Consider the following 13,318-nt stretch of genomic DNA (forward strand, 5'->3'; position numbering starts at 1 on the left):
CTATATATCCTGATCCCACAGACATATCAGCAGCAGTATACAAATCTGGGAGGGGAGGGATCTGGGAATTAATAGTAGTGGATATGGTAGGTGATGATGACCTCTTCTTGACTGACATCCTCTGACATTAAGCAGAGGAGTCAGACTGATGATCACATGGCCATGTTAGAATAATAAAGACACATAGGCGCAGCTGCATTGTAATAAAGCAAATGGCGCGGTATGACTAGTGATATTACGTGTGCATGATATGGGGGGGAAGGGACCCCCAAAATCCCAGAGTGCTTCTTTAAATGGTTCTTTGCCTGTAATTCCAGTTTATAGAAATTTCTGAACAGATCTGAAGGGTTCTTAAGTAAATTCCTTTTGTTCTGGAAACGGGACTTGGCTCCCCAACCATCTATAGTTATATATGAACGTAGACACATTTACAAATCACAGAATAAAGAGGAATTTGTTATGAAAGAGAGAAAACACAATTATGCGTTATTATGACCCAAATCACACCGTACCACTATAGTCCTGGATTCTAAAGCACATTCTATGAAGAAAAGAGAGAAGATAGGTTGCTGCAGCGGAAAAAAAAGTCAGAGACTGTACATAAGCCAGAACAGGAATACGTCACCTCGATTTGTAATGGAAACAAAAAAAAAGACCAAAATACATTCTCGGTTTTACATTATAAATCTAGGCTTTAACCTAGAGTGAAAATTCTGTAGATTAATGAAAACGGCAATTATAGGATTATGGTTCTCTGTGGGCATGAGGCATACTCTGTGCCGGGGATGAAGGCTCCATGTGTCACGCTATCATACTCCTCCTCCACGGTCGCATCTGAGGAGCAGGTACTTACATCTGGAGCAGATTATTTACTAGGAAACAGGAGAGATTTGTTTGGGGAAAAAAAAGCAAAATGCAGGAATGCAGAACTTGATATCTCCTACTGTAATGTCAGCATTATGGTCCCTATATTCAGTCTTCCTCCTCATATAGGACTGTTTTCTGATCATCCCGTGGGCACAATGGGTAACGGGACCAGAAGTCAAATGATTTAAAGGGTCAACCACTGGCCAGCGTTTGGAAGTAAACATTCCAAACGCTGTTTTCATGCTGCGGGGGGTTGGCCATGCCCCGCGTGACATCACGACCACGCCCCTCAATGCAAGTCTATGGGAGGGGGCGTGACGACAGTCACGCCCCCTCCCATAGACTTGCATTGAGGGGCGTGGCCGTGATGTCACGAGGGGCATGGTCATGATGTCACGAGGGGCATGGCCAACCCCCCGCAGCACGAAAACAGGGTTCAGAACGTTTACTTCCAAACACTGGCCAGTGGAGTACCCCTTTAAATCAACTCACTTTAGGTCTAGTAAAACACAGCCTTCTGCAGAAACAAGAAACAAATGCAACACTTGTAATGCAGGAAAACTTGTATTTATTTGCTTTTATAGTGCTAACATATTCTGCAGCGCAGTACACATCATATCACTCACAGCAAAGTGTCATAGGTCCACTATTATGTCATAGGTCCATGCCAAGAATATTTGATAAATGGTTAAATGGGAAAACACTGGCAAGGGAAACGGACATGGAAAAGGAGTTTTCGTCACAGTAAATTTAAACGCAGCAACCAGTGTCAGGCAGCTGCTGCCAAGGAAAATAAAATCATGGGGGACATAGAGGCACATGACAAAAAAAACATACTTCTACCACTGTACAAACCACATGTCAAATTCCAAATGGAATATTGGGGGGAGGATAGCTGGCTTTTGACTACATCTTCCTGAGGTTTCCTACATTCGAAAGCAGCGCACATTGTTAGAAATGCCGCACATTTTTGGTGCATCTGCACCAAAGCTGTTAATCTGCCAAGTTAAACTTGGTATACAATGCCTGCTCCACAAAATGATGGGCACCAGTTTAAAAATACCTTACCATACGTTTTTATTGGAGGTGTACTTTTAAAGGGGTACTCCCGTGGAAAAAACTTTATTTTTTATTTTATTTTTTTTAATCAACTGGTGCCAAAAAGTTAAACAGATTTGTAAATTACTTCTATTAAAAAATCTTAATCCTTCCAGTACTTTTTAGGGGCTGTATACTACAGAGGAAATGCTTTTCTTTTTGGATTTCACTGATGTCACGGCCACAGTGCTCTCTGCTGACCTCTGCTGTCCATTTTAGGAACTGTCCAGAGAAGCATATGTTTGCTATGGGGATTTTCTCCTGCTCTGGACAGTTCCAAAAATGGACAGCAGAGGTCAGCAGAGAGCCCCGTGGTCGTGACATCAGAGAAATCCAAAAAGATAAACATATTTTTATATGAATATAAGTAATTTACAAATCTGTTTAACTTTCTGGCACCAGTTGATTTAAAAAAGAAGGTTTTCCACTGGAGTACCCCTTTAAATAACTAGTGACTCACGGACTCCCGCATGGGTTGGACACATATTGGCGCATTTTGGTGAGTAGGCAGACAAGGTTATGCACTAAACAAATTTTCGGTATTCCCCCAATGTGTACAGTTTGGGCATCAGTATACAAGACAAAGCAGAGCTTAAAGGGGTATTCCGCCCCTAGACATCTTATCCCCCATCCAAAGGATAGAGGATAAGATGTCTGAGCGTTCATTTACAGCGTAGGGTGCAGCACCGGAGGCACGTGATGTCACGGTCACACCCCCATTTGTGACATCACAGCCACGCCTCCTCAATGCAAGTCTATGAAAGAGGGTTGTCACGCCCCCTCCCATAGACTTGCATTGAGGGGGTGTGGTCGTGATGTCAGAAGCGGGGCGTGACCATGACGTTTTGAGCCTCCGCCCGGCATCGCTGGTCATCCGGCACTTCGCTCCGTGCACCAGATGTCTAGGGTTGCCGCAGCAGAGATCATGGAGGTCCCCAGTGGCGGGACCCCCACGATCAGACATCTTATCCCCTATCCTTTGGATAGGGAATAAGATGTCTAGGGGCGGAGTAACCCTTTAAGTGGGTTCAAAGTAGGGCAACCAAAGTAATGGAATGGATGGACAACAATAATCAGAATTAGGCTAGGTTCACACTACGTTTTGTACTTACGGTTCCCGTATATGGCTGGGAGGAGGGGGGGGGGGCTTAATCGCGGCGCCCGCACTCAGCCGTATACGGGAACCGTATTTAATGCATGTCTATGAGCCGACCGGAGTGAACCGCAGCCGCTGGTCGGCTGCGTTTTCGGCCGTATGCGGTTTGCCGACCGCAGGCAAAAACGTGGTCGACCGCGTTTTTGCCTGCAGTCAGGAAACCGCACACGGCCGAAAACGAAGCCGACCGGCGGCAGTGGTTCACTACGGTCGGCTCATAGACATGCATTAAATACGGTTCCCGTATACGGCTGAGTGCGGGCGCCCCGATTAAGCCCCGTCCCCCTCCTCCCAGCCGTATGTGGGAACCGTAAGTACAAAACGTAGTGTGAACCCAGCCTTAGGGTTATTCAGGTTAAAAGGTGGCTAAACGATAACCTTATAAAAATTTATAAACACATTAAAGGGGTACTCCGATGAAAACATTTTTTTTCTTTTTTAAATCAACTGGTGCCATAAAGTTAAACAGATTTGTAAATGACTTCTATTAAAAAAATCTTTATCCTTCCAGTACTTTTTAGCAGTTGTATGCTACAGAGAAAATTATTTTCTTTTTGGATTTCACTGATTTCACGGCCACAGTGCTCTCTGCTGACCTCTGCTGTCCATTTTAGGAACTGTCCAGAGCAGGAGAGAATCCCCATAGCAAACCTATGCTGCTCTGGACAGGTCCTGACACGGACAGAGGTGTCAGCAGAGAGCACTGTGGACAACACAAAAAAGAAATTCAAAAAGTAAAGAATTTCCTCTGTAGCATACAGCTGCTAAAAGGTACTGGAAGGGTAAAGATTTTTTAATAGAAGTAATTTACAAATCTGTTTGAATTTCTGGCACCAGTTGATTTAAAAAAAAATAATAAAATATTTCCACCGGAGAACCCCTTTAGGGGTCACCACAGAGATCTCACCCATGATTTATTAATACTGAGGACTTTACCTACAAGGGGGCATTCTCTACATCTAGAGGAAAGGTGGATTCTACACCAACACAGAAGGGGATTCTTTACTGTAAGAGCAGTGAGACTATGGAACTCTCTATCGGAGGAAGTGATCATGGTGAATTGACTATGAGGACATGTTCACACAGCAGCATTTCTATGTGGAATTCTGCAGAGATATTTTACTCGGAAATTTCACTGTAGGAGAGTCCCATTGATTTCAATTAAATTCTGCTGCACAGTGCAGATGGCGGAATTTCTGCAGCAGGAACATCTCCCACAAAAATTCTGATTTTGGCATCCACTGAAACAGTAAACATGCTCATTGTTTCAGCGGATTCTGCTCAGAAATGGGCATTTTTAGAGTACAATAATATTATAGGTTATAAGTTACAAAATTTTGGAGAAGGGTTGGTGGAACAGGCATTTATTTAGCTTTTACCTCATGGGGCTTTTCTGCCTTCCTCTTGATCAAATATACAAAAATGTCCCACGTACATGGTACGTGGGACATTTTTACTACGACGGAATTTTACTAAAAGCCAGCGTGTGAGACCCCTAAGATAGATAGATAGATAGATATGAGATAGATAGATATGAGATAGATAGATATGAGATAGATAGATATGAAATAGATAGATAAGCAAAAAATGCAGCAGCACTCCGTGGTGGATGAAAAAGTGGAGTTACCGGTAAGCTTTATTCATCAAGTGCAATACACAACGTTTCTCTCACGGTCTTTGTGAGACGGTTGAAACGTTGTGTATTGCACTTGATGAATAAAGCTTAATTCCACTATTTCATCCATCACGGAGTGCTGCTGTATGTTTTGCTTACATTTTGGGGACCCTGTCTGGGTTGGACCAGCCTGCACCCGTAACCAACAAGGAGTGCGGTTCTCCTACAAGAATTTAGATAGATAGATAGGATATAGATATATAAATATATAAATTATATATATGAGATAGATAGATAGATAGATAGACAAAGAATAAGTCAGCCAGCACTTTAGTTGATACCAAACTATTATATGGACCTGGCCTACAGGTGCACGCTGCTAGGCTAGATATACAGCAACAGAAGAATGCAGCAGCACACTGCCAGCACAAGGATATAGATGAAACATGAATATGCAGTTAAAACATGGAGAACTATACAGCTATGGTGTAATAGATGCAAATGTGAAACTATGAAATAGTGAGGCACTTAGCTCGCAAATTTGTCTCCGCCGGCGGTCAAATAGCTTGGACCGTCCCACCGCGATAAGGTAGCCTCCTGGGACGGACCCTACACTGTGAATATGCCTCTGTGTGAACAGTTCAGTAAGCATGGCAGGATCTGGAACATCCAAGCCACCTTATATACACACCTGATAGAGGTGGGTGGGGTGCAAATTTGACAAATTTGCGAGCTAAGTGCCTCACTATTTCATAGTTTCACATTGGCATCTATTACACCATAGCTGTATAGCTCTCCATGTTTTAACTGCATATTCATGTTGCACCTATATCCTTGTGCTGGCAGTGTGCTGCTGCATTCTTCTGTTGCTGTATATCTAGCCTAGTAGCGTGCACCTGTAGGCCAGGTCCATATAATAGTTTGGTATCAACTAAAGTGCTGGCTGACTTATTCTTTGTCTGTATTGCACATACGGGGGAGTGGCTACCTCCATGTTGGCCTTGCACCCCACCCACCTCTATTAGGTGTGTATATAAGGTGTCTTGGATGTTCCAGATCCTGCCATGCTTACTGAACTGTTCACACAGAGGCATATTCACAGTGTAGGGTCCGTCCCAGGAGGCTACCTTATCGCGGTGGGACGGTCCAAGCTATTTGACCGCCGGCGGAGACAAATTTGCGAGCTAAGTGCCTCACTATTTCATAGTTTCACATTTGCATCTATTACACCATAGCTGTATAGCTCTCCATGTTTTAACTGCATATTCATGTTGCACCTATATCCTTGTGCTGGCAGTGTGCTGCTGCATTCTTCTGTTGCTAGATAGATAGATAGATAGATAGATACCGTAGATAGATAGTAAATATGATGCAGCACTCCACAAAATGCAAAGAAGGGTGGTTTTATTTCCATCATGTGCATAGACAACGTTTCACCAGCCTCACGCTGGCTTTTTCAAGAGCGTGAGGCTGGTGAAACGTTGTCTATGCACATAATGGAATAAAACCACCCTTCTTTGCAACTTGTGGAGTGCTGCATCATATTTACTATTGTTTGGATTGAGGAACCGACGGACCCAGGTTCCAGCTATGCGGGCACCCCTAATCTCCCTTTTCTTCTGGACATTGGTTGTGCCGTTTTTATTTGCATTAGATAGATAGATAGATAGATAAATTATATATATGAGATAGATAGATAAATTATATATATGAGATAGATAGATAGATAAATAGATAAATTATATATATGAGATAGATAGATAGATAAATTATATATATAAGATAGATAGATAAAAAAAAATGAAAAATAACACACCTTCATTAATTAACAGATATATTTTCTTACATTAAGTTTTTCTTTTATAATATTTTAAGCTTGACTTAAAAAGTAAAACTATAAGACATATGTACATTAAACTAAACCTATTTTTCACTTATTCAGCAAACTCTGTTACAATAGCAGCCTCTCATGCAGATGTAACTCTGGTGGGAAGGTAATTCGGCTATAAATGTGCCTGTCCGCTCTCTTTAATTACAAAATGTTGAAGTTCCCCATTCACCAAAATCACTGTACACTTCTGTTTTTTTCAGTGGAACAACAAAGTAAACCTATTATTAGTTGCCATGGAGACGGAGCTTTGTTTAGTAGTGTAGGAGGCATTGTGGCTGTGTTTGCCTTGTCTTTTCTGCACTTGTGGCCATATTTTTACAGTTATTTCGAGGAATGACGAACATTACGCACCAGACTATAATCTCATAAAGTTTTCATTCCAATAAAAAAAAAAAACCCACAATAGACTTCGCATGCAGAACATAAAGCTTCAAAACATCACATATTCAAAAGCTACGATTGGTAATTTACAACAGAATGTTCAGGAAACGCTAATAGAAAAAATTTATTTATTAAAGAAGTCCTTCAATAATGCTCACATCTAGTAGTTGGGTACTTTATCTATACCATGCTCAGAACTCAAGAGTAAAGGAGGAAGTGCTGAGCTGTAGCATGCATGTCTCCTCCCTCCCCCACCCCTTCCTTTCTTAACAGATAAACATAAAGGGCTCAGTGATGGAAGTCAAGAAGGGAGGGAGGAGTCATCCATGCTGCCACTTGACAGCATGTAATACCCCCCAACCCATCAGGAAAGTAGGAGCCCTGGGACTCCGTTTTACCTAGCTGAGGTGTTCAACACATTCAGGCAGAGGCTAATTGGGGAGGAGGGGAAGGGGGGACTTTCATTATTTTATTTTTATTTTTAAACATACAATGGCATTTTCTATAACAAGTAGTTTTCTATTAAATATATGATAATCTTACACCTCTTCTAACCCAATAAGGAATTACTTTTCGGTCAATTAAGCACAACTAAGGATGGTATAACATGGGCAGACCTATGGACGATACAGGCGCGACCCAGTAGATTGACACTTGTTCGAGGGGCCTATTACATAGCTCAACAATCACGCAAGCAGGGTGCGCAAAAGTCTGCTTGATCCTTTGTGCAGCCCTTTACCTTCATCATTGTCGATTAAAAAACATATGTAAGAACACTCTCCAGCAAGTAATGAATATAGTTTTAAATAGAGTGTATGACGTTTAGTCCTTGGGGCCCCCGACACACTTACTTTCATGGTCCATAGTAACCATCAGCAATACAACATATGAAATATTGTCAAGTGTTTGTTTCCCTTCAGTGTAATCTGAGAAACATTTCATAAAACAGCAGAGTGTAAATTGTGGCCGATTAGATAAGCGAGAGGGGAAGTGGGAACACGAGTCTGATGTCATCGGGGCTGATAACCAACGCCGAGAACATTTCCCAGCAAACCGGTAGAACTTGTTCTGATGCAATGCAGCAGGTACATCTGTGGGATCTCACGTCTCCATACCTGTCCCTGTGGGTTTTTAAGGGACTGAGAAGCAGGAAGCTCAAGGTCAGTGCTTTCCAATGACAAATAACCTCCATGATATATATGCCTTTTATTTTTCTATTTGACCACATATGAATGGTTAAAGGAACCAATTCTGGGCACAAATTATGTATGATGAAACCAATCTCATGCATGGACTCCTGGTCACCATTTATCTTGTTTTTACCTGTGTCACCTCCTTCCCTGACGGAAATAGGATACTTTGGAATTATAAAAGGATGCCAAGGTTAAAGGGGTACTCAGCTTTAACAAACTGTTCCGAACGCTGGAGCTGGGAGCTCGTCATGTCATATCCCCGCCCCTTATGATGTCACGCCCAGCCCCCTCAATGCAAGTCTATGGGAGGGGGCGTGACGGCTGTCACGCCCTCTCCCATAGACTTGCATTGAGGGGGAGGGGCGTGACGTAATGAGGGGGCGGGGCTATGACGTCACAAGCTCCCAGCTCCAGCGTTCGGAACAGTTTGTTCCAAACGCTGAGCAGCGGAGTACCCCTTTAAAGTGCATCTGTCAAATACATTCACCACACAAAAACAGGAAACTAACCCCTGCCAGACTAAAGGAGCAGTTCTGTGTGGGGAGTGAACCTTTTTTGTGCAATTTTGTGAATTTATTCTCTAAAAAGATAACGTCTATGCTTTGCCCCACATAGTCAGAGGTGTGGGCAGAGGTCCACTGTGCCCCTGGGTTGCAACACCTCCATGCACTATGTCACGCCACTTTGATTGACACACAGGGCTCCCCTGCTGACAGTAGCCCTATGTGTTTTGTCTTTAGATAATAGACACAAGATTGCATTAAAAAGAATGTATGTTTGGCATGAGGACACTAACCCCCCTAGGCTATGGAGGCAGGTTTGTGTGGCAAATGTATGTGACAGGTGTAATTTAACCCCTAGAGGACCCATGACAAAAATGTACATCATGGTGCCCTGGTACCTGACGCACCATGACGAACATTTACATCATGAACGGCTGGTCCTGGCTGCTATCAGTGATCACAATGTCTGCCTTTCGATGCCGTGATCAATGCTGAAGGCAACTAAAGCAGTTCCGCAATTTCGGGATACTCATCAGATCGCCTGCAGTGAGTTATTGCAGGGGTCCTTTAGATGAAGATGGCTGCCGGAGGTCCCCTTAGCGCCTTTATGCTGCTCAAAGGGGTTCTTCTTGTATGGTCTGCTATCTGGCAGGCTATACAAGTAGACGGATGAAAGTACTGATCAGTGCTCTGCCAATGCATAGCACTAAACACTAATAGCTCTATTGACTATTTATACATATTTGGTATCGCCACACACGGACATCACCAATCTATTAAAAGATAATGTAAACTGTGTAAACCTTAAAAAAAATATATCATAATAATAATAAATACTAACATGCAGAATCGCAGAAATTTTTTTTATAAAAAAAAAAAAAAAAAAAGTGTCAAACTGTCACATTTAGGCAAAAGTTCACAAATCATGGTGTCAGATACTTATCAGCTCTAGAGAATGCTCTAGAGAAAGTTGTGTAGTTCTTTCCAGCCTGGCCACAGTGTTCTCTGCTGCCACCTCTGTCTGCGTCAGGAACTGTCCAAAGCAAGAACAAAGTAAAGCTTTCCTGCTCTGGACAGTTTCTGACTCGGACAGAGGTGGCAGCAGAGAGCACTATAGTCAGACTGGAAAGAACTACTCAATTTCATCTGTAGTATACAGCAGCTGATAAGTACTGGAAGGATTAAGATTTTTAAATAGAAGTAATTCACAAATCTGTATAACTTTCTGGCACCAGTTGATTTGAATTCTTTTTTTCCTCCAGAGTACCCCTTTAGTGCTTCTTATTTATTGTCAGTGAAAGTGCTGCAATGTGTTACCTCTGGGTGAGGGCAGTCTCCAGCATTGTACAATCCAGTTTAGGGCATATTTTCACCATGATGTCTGACCTCTGGCTCTTGGCGTCACTGTCCTCCTATGTAGGCTTAACCTCCCCGCTGAATACCACACACCAATGTTAACTATTAACTTTGTATTAGTCTTTTTCCATTTTACATAACACATTGCAGAAAACAGCGGCATGCAATGTTTTCCTCAAGACGTGTATACAGATTCATTAGATTTAGCTGTACTTTCTATGACACCTGAATGAAGTATCTCACTATCACAGGGTCCATTCTGTGCCAGCCAGGGTTTTAGATATTTTTGATGCCACTCTGTCCATTGGTTGGGTCTGGTATTGCAATTCCGCAGCATCCACTCAATTCAGCAGTTTTATGCTATTTTGGCTGATTATGAGCCACCCCTTCCAAGCCATACTAAATCTGGTCCATCATTCAAATTAAAGGGGTGCTCTGGAGAAAAAAAATGTTTTTAAATCAATTGGTGCCAGAAAGTTAAACAGATTTGTAAACTACTTCTATTTAAAAATCTTAATCCTTACAGTACTTAGCTGCTGTTTGCTCCACAGGAAGTTGTGTAGTTCTTTTCTGACTACAGTGCTCTTTGCTGCCACCTCTGTCCCTATCAGGAACTATCCAGAGCAGGACCAAATCCCTATAGAAATGAACATGTAGAATCTAAAGAGTTGGAAATGCTCAGTGTGAACTGGCCCTACGGTTACACTGAAAAATCCACAACAGATTTTCTTGCACACTGTTGACTCTCTGGTGACATGTCTGAGCGATCCTACTCGCAGATTCATTACGCCGGCACCTGATGTCTGATGGAGGATAAGATGTCTGATCGTGGGGGTCCCGCCGCTAGACCCCCGCGATCTCCCTGCTGCACCCGGCATTCGTTTAGAGCTTCGGGTGCAGCGCCGGAGGCTCGTGACATCACGGCTGCGCTCTGCTTGTGACGTCACGATCACGTCCCCTCAATGCAAGTCTATGGAAGGGGGCGTGACTTGCATTGAGGGGGCGTGACCGTGACATCACGAGCCTCCGCCCCACATCGACAGTCATCCGTCATGGAGCGAAGTTCGCTCCGTGCACCGGATGTCTGGGGAGCCGCAGCAGAGATCATGGGGGTCCCCGGCGGCAGGACCCCAGTAATCAGATATATTATCCCCTATCCTTTGAATTGGGGATAAGATGTCTGGGGCAAAGTACCCCTTTAGCACTATTACGTGCACAAATTTGCTAATACTTAACTTTTTGTACTGCACCCACTGCTGTTTAGGGTATTGCCTCCTGCTTCCCATTAAACTTTCCATAATTCCCACCAGAAAACTGGTGTAATTTATTGTTAAAATCTATCTTGTTGTTTTAGCTTGTCCTGGCTGATTGTATTTGACATTATGGGTTGTTCTGTGATGTTCTAAAGTAAGTCAGCCCCGTGTGCGCCATATTACAACCTGAAATGTTGTTATCCAAACAGCCACTTTTCCGACGCGTTTCAGCCCAATAGAAGCACTATATATTAGAGAGGACACCACTACTTCTCAGGGATACTAATGTATATACATAACACACACATTTACTACAATCATTCAGCTGTGCACGAGAACACGAGTTGTGCGTAATCTATAACCTATAACATACAAGTACGTGAAAATAAAAATAAAATTTAAAAAAATAATATATATATATATTTTTTTTTAACCAACGAAGCAGAATTGTCTTTCAACATTCTGCATTAAATCGGCGAGGGAACAAGAAAGCTGAAATTGTTTAACAAAAGAGCAATGGACTTCATCTGGCCTTCCCATCATCACTTGAAGAATTGTTGTGTAGTTACATCATCAGGAAATAAAATACTATCCCCCCGGGAGCCCCCCCTCCGCAGAAACAAAGTCGCTGCGCTTAAATCCACATCCTTTACAGAGGAGCCACTTACACTCTTTCCTATAGGAGAAAAAGTAAAAGTTTTGATCTATCAGTAGAGAAAGCTTTAAAAAGGAGCGATCCCCAATCGGGGGCTGTGTTGCAAAACTACAACTCCCATCATGCATGGCAGCCAAAGTCCTAGCATGATAGGAGATGTAGTTTTGCAATCACTAGACAGCAGCAGAATAATCGGCTGTCCAGGCATGAGGGGAGTTGTAGTTTTGCAAACTGCAACTCCCATCATGCCCGGACAGCCGCCGATTGTCGGCGGCTGTCTGGGCATGATGGGAGTTGCAGTTTTGCAATAATCACTGGATAGCCATTGGTTGGTAAACACCACCCTAAAGGATAATCCGCTATTCGGCTATGATAGAAGTTGTAGTTTCACAATCACTGGTTAGGGAACATCGTCTTAAAGGATAATAGGCTGTCCATGTATGATGGGAGTTGTAGTTTTTCAATTTCTGGACTGCAGCAGGTTAGGGAACATACCCATAAAGGATAATAGGCTCTCTGGGTACCATGAGAGTTGTAGTACTGTGACTGCTGGACCGCAGCAGGTTGGAGAACATTGCCTTAAAGGATAATAGGCTGTCCAGGCATGATGGGAGTTGTAGTTTGTCAATTGCTGGACTGCAGCAAGTTAAGGAACACGGCCTTAAATGGGCACTGGGAGATATAAAAACTTTTTCTATGTTGTAAATCTTGGCAAAACAATAGTTTTTCTAATATAATTCTTAATTTTTTCACATTTTATTATATTTGTTATTACATTTATTATTATTATTATTATTATTATAAGAAAACTGCCTTTGAAAACCCCACCACTAGGGGTCCCCATACCTCCTGGGACACTAATGAGTCCCACAGCAGCATAAGCGTGTCCAAGGGTCATGGACACAAGATGGCTGATGGACAAGGCTGCAGGAGGAACACAGCCTGCAGCAACACTGCTGTGACACAGAGTTTTCGCAATCATGTGCCTCCAGCTGCTGCAAAACTACAACTCCAAGCATGCCTGGACAGTCAAAGGATGTCTGGGCAAGCTAGGAGTTGTAGTTTTGCAAAAGTTGTAGGGAGGGGGAGGAGTCATCACAGTGAAGGCAAGAAAAGGACACGCCCCCTCCCTTTGACAAGATGGAAAAGATACTGAGCAACTTTTATATTATGTTTTTTAGTGAAATATGGATGATAGAGACATAAAAATTCCATGTACATGATCAGGATGAAGGTACTGAGTAACATTAAACAGTTTTTTGTGGGATCTGACAGGTACACTTTAAAGGATAATTCGCTGTCTGGGCATGATGGGAGTTGTAGATATTCAATTGCTGGATGGTCATAAGT

General features: G+C 42.7%; 2 protein-coding genes across 6 annotated transcripts in view; one reads left to right on the top strand and one right to left on the bottom strand.

The window, feature by feature from the left end:
• The window catches only part of CMSS1 (cms1 ribosomal small subunit homolog), a 359,690-nt gene that overhangs the window by 277,999 nt on the left and 68,373 nt on the right, over positions 1-13,318 (bottom strand). The window lies entirely within an intron of this gene.
• Positions 1-13,318, top strand: part of FILIP1L (filamin A interacting protein 1 like) — a 313,162-nt gene that overhangs the window by 240,909 nt on the left and 58,935 nt on the right. The window lies entirely within an intron of this gene.

Source organism: Hyla sarda, chromosome 2, assembly GCF_029499605.1.
Source record: "Hyla sarda isolate aHylSar1 chromosome 2, aHylSar1.hap1, whole genome shotgun sequence".
In the NCBI taxonomy this organism is placed as follows: Eukaryota; Metazoa; Chordata; class Amphibia; order Anura; family Hylidae; genus Hyla; species Hyla sarda.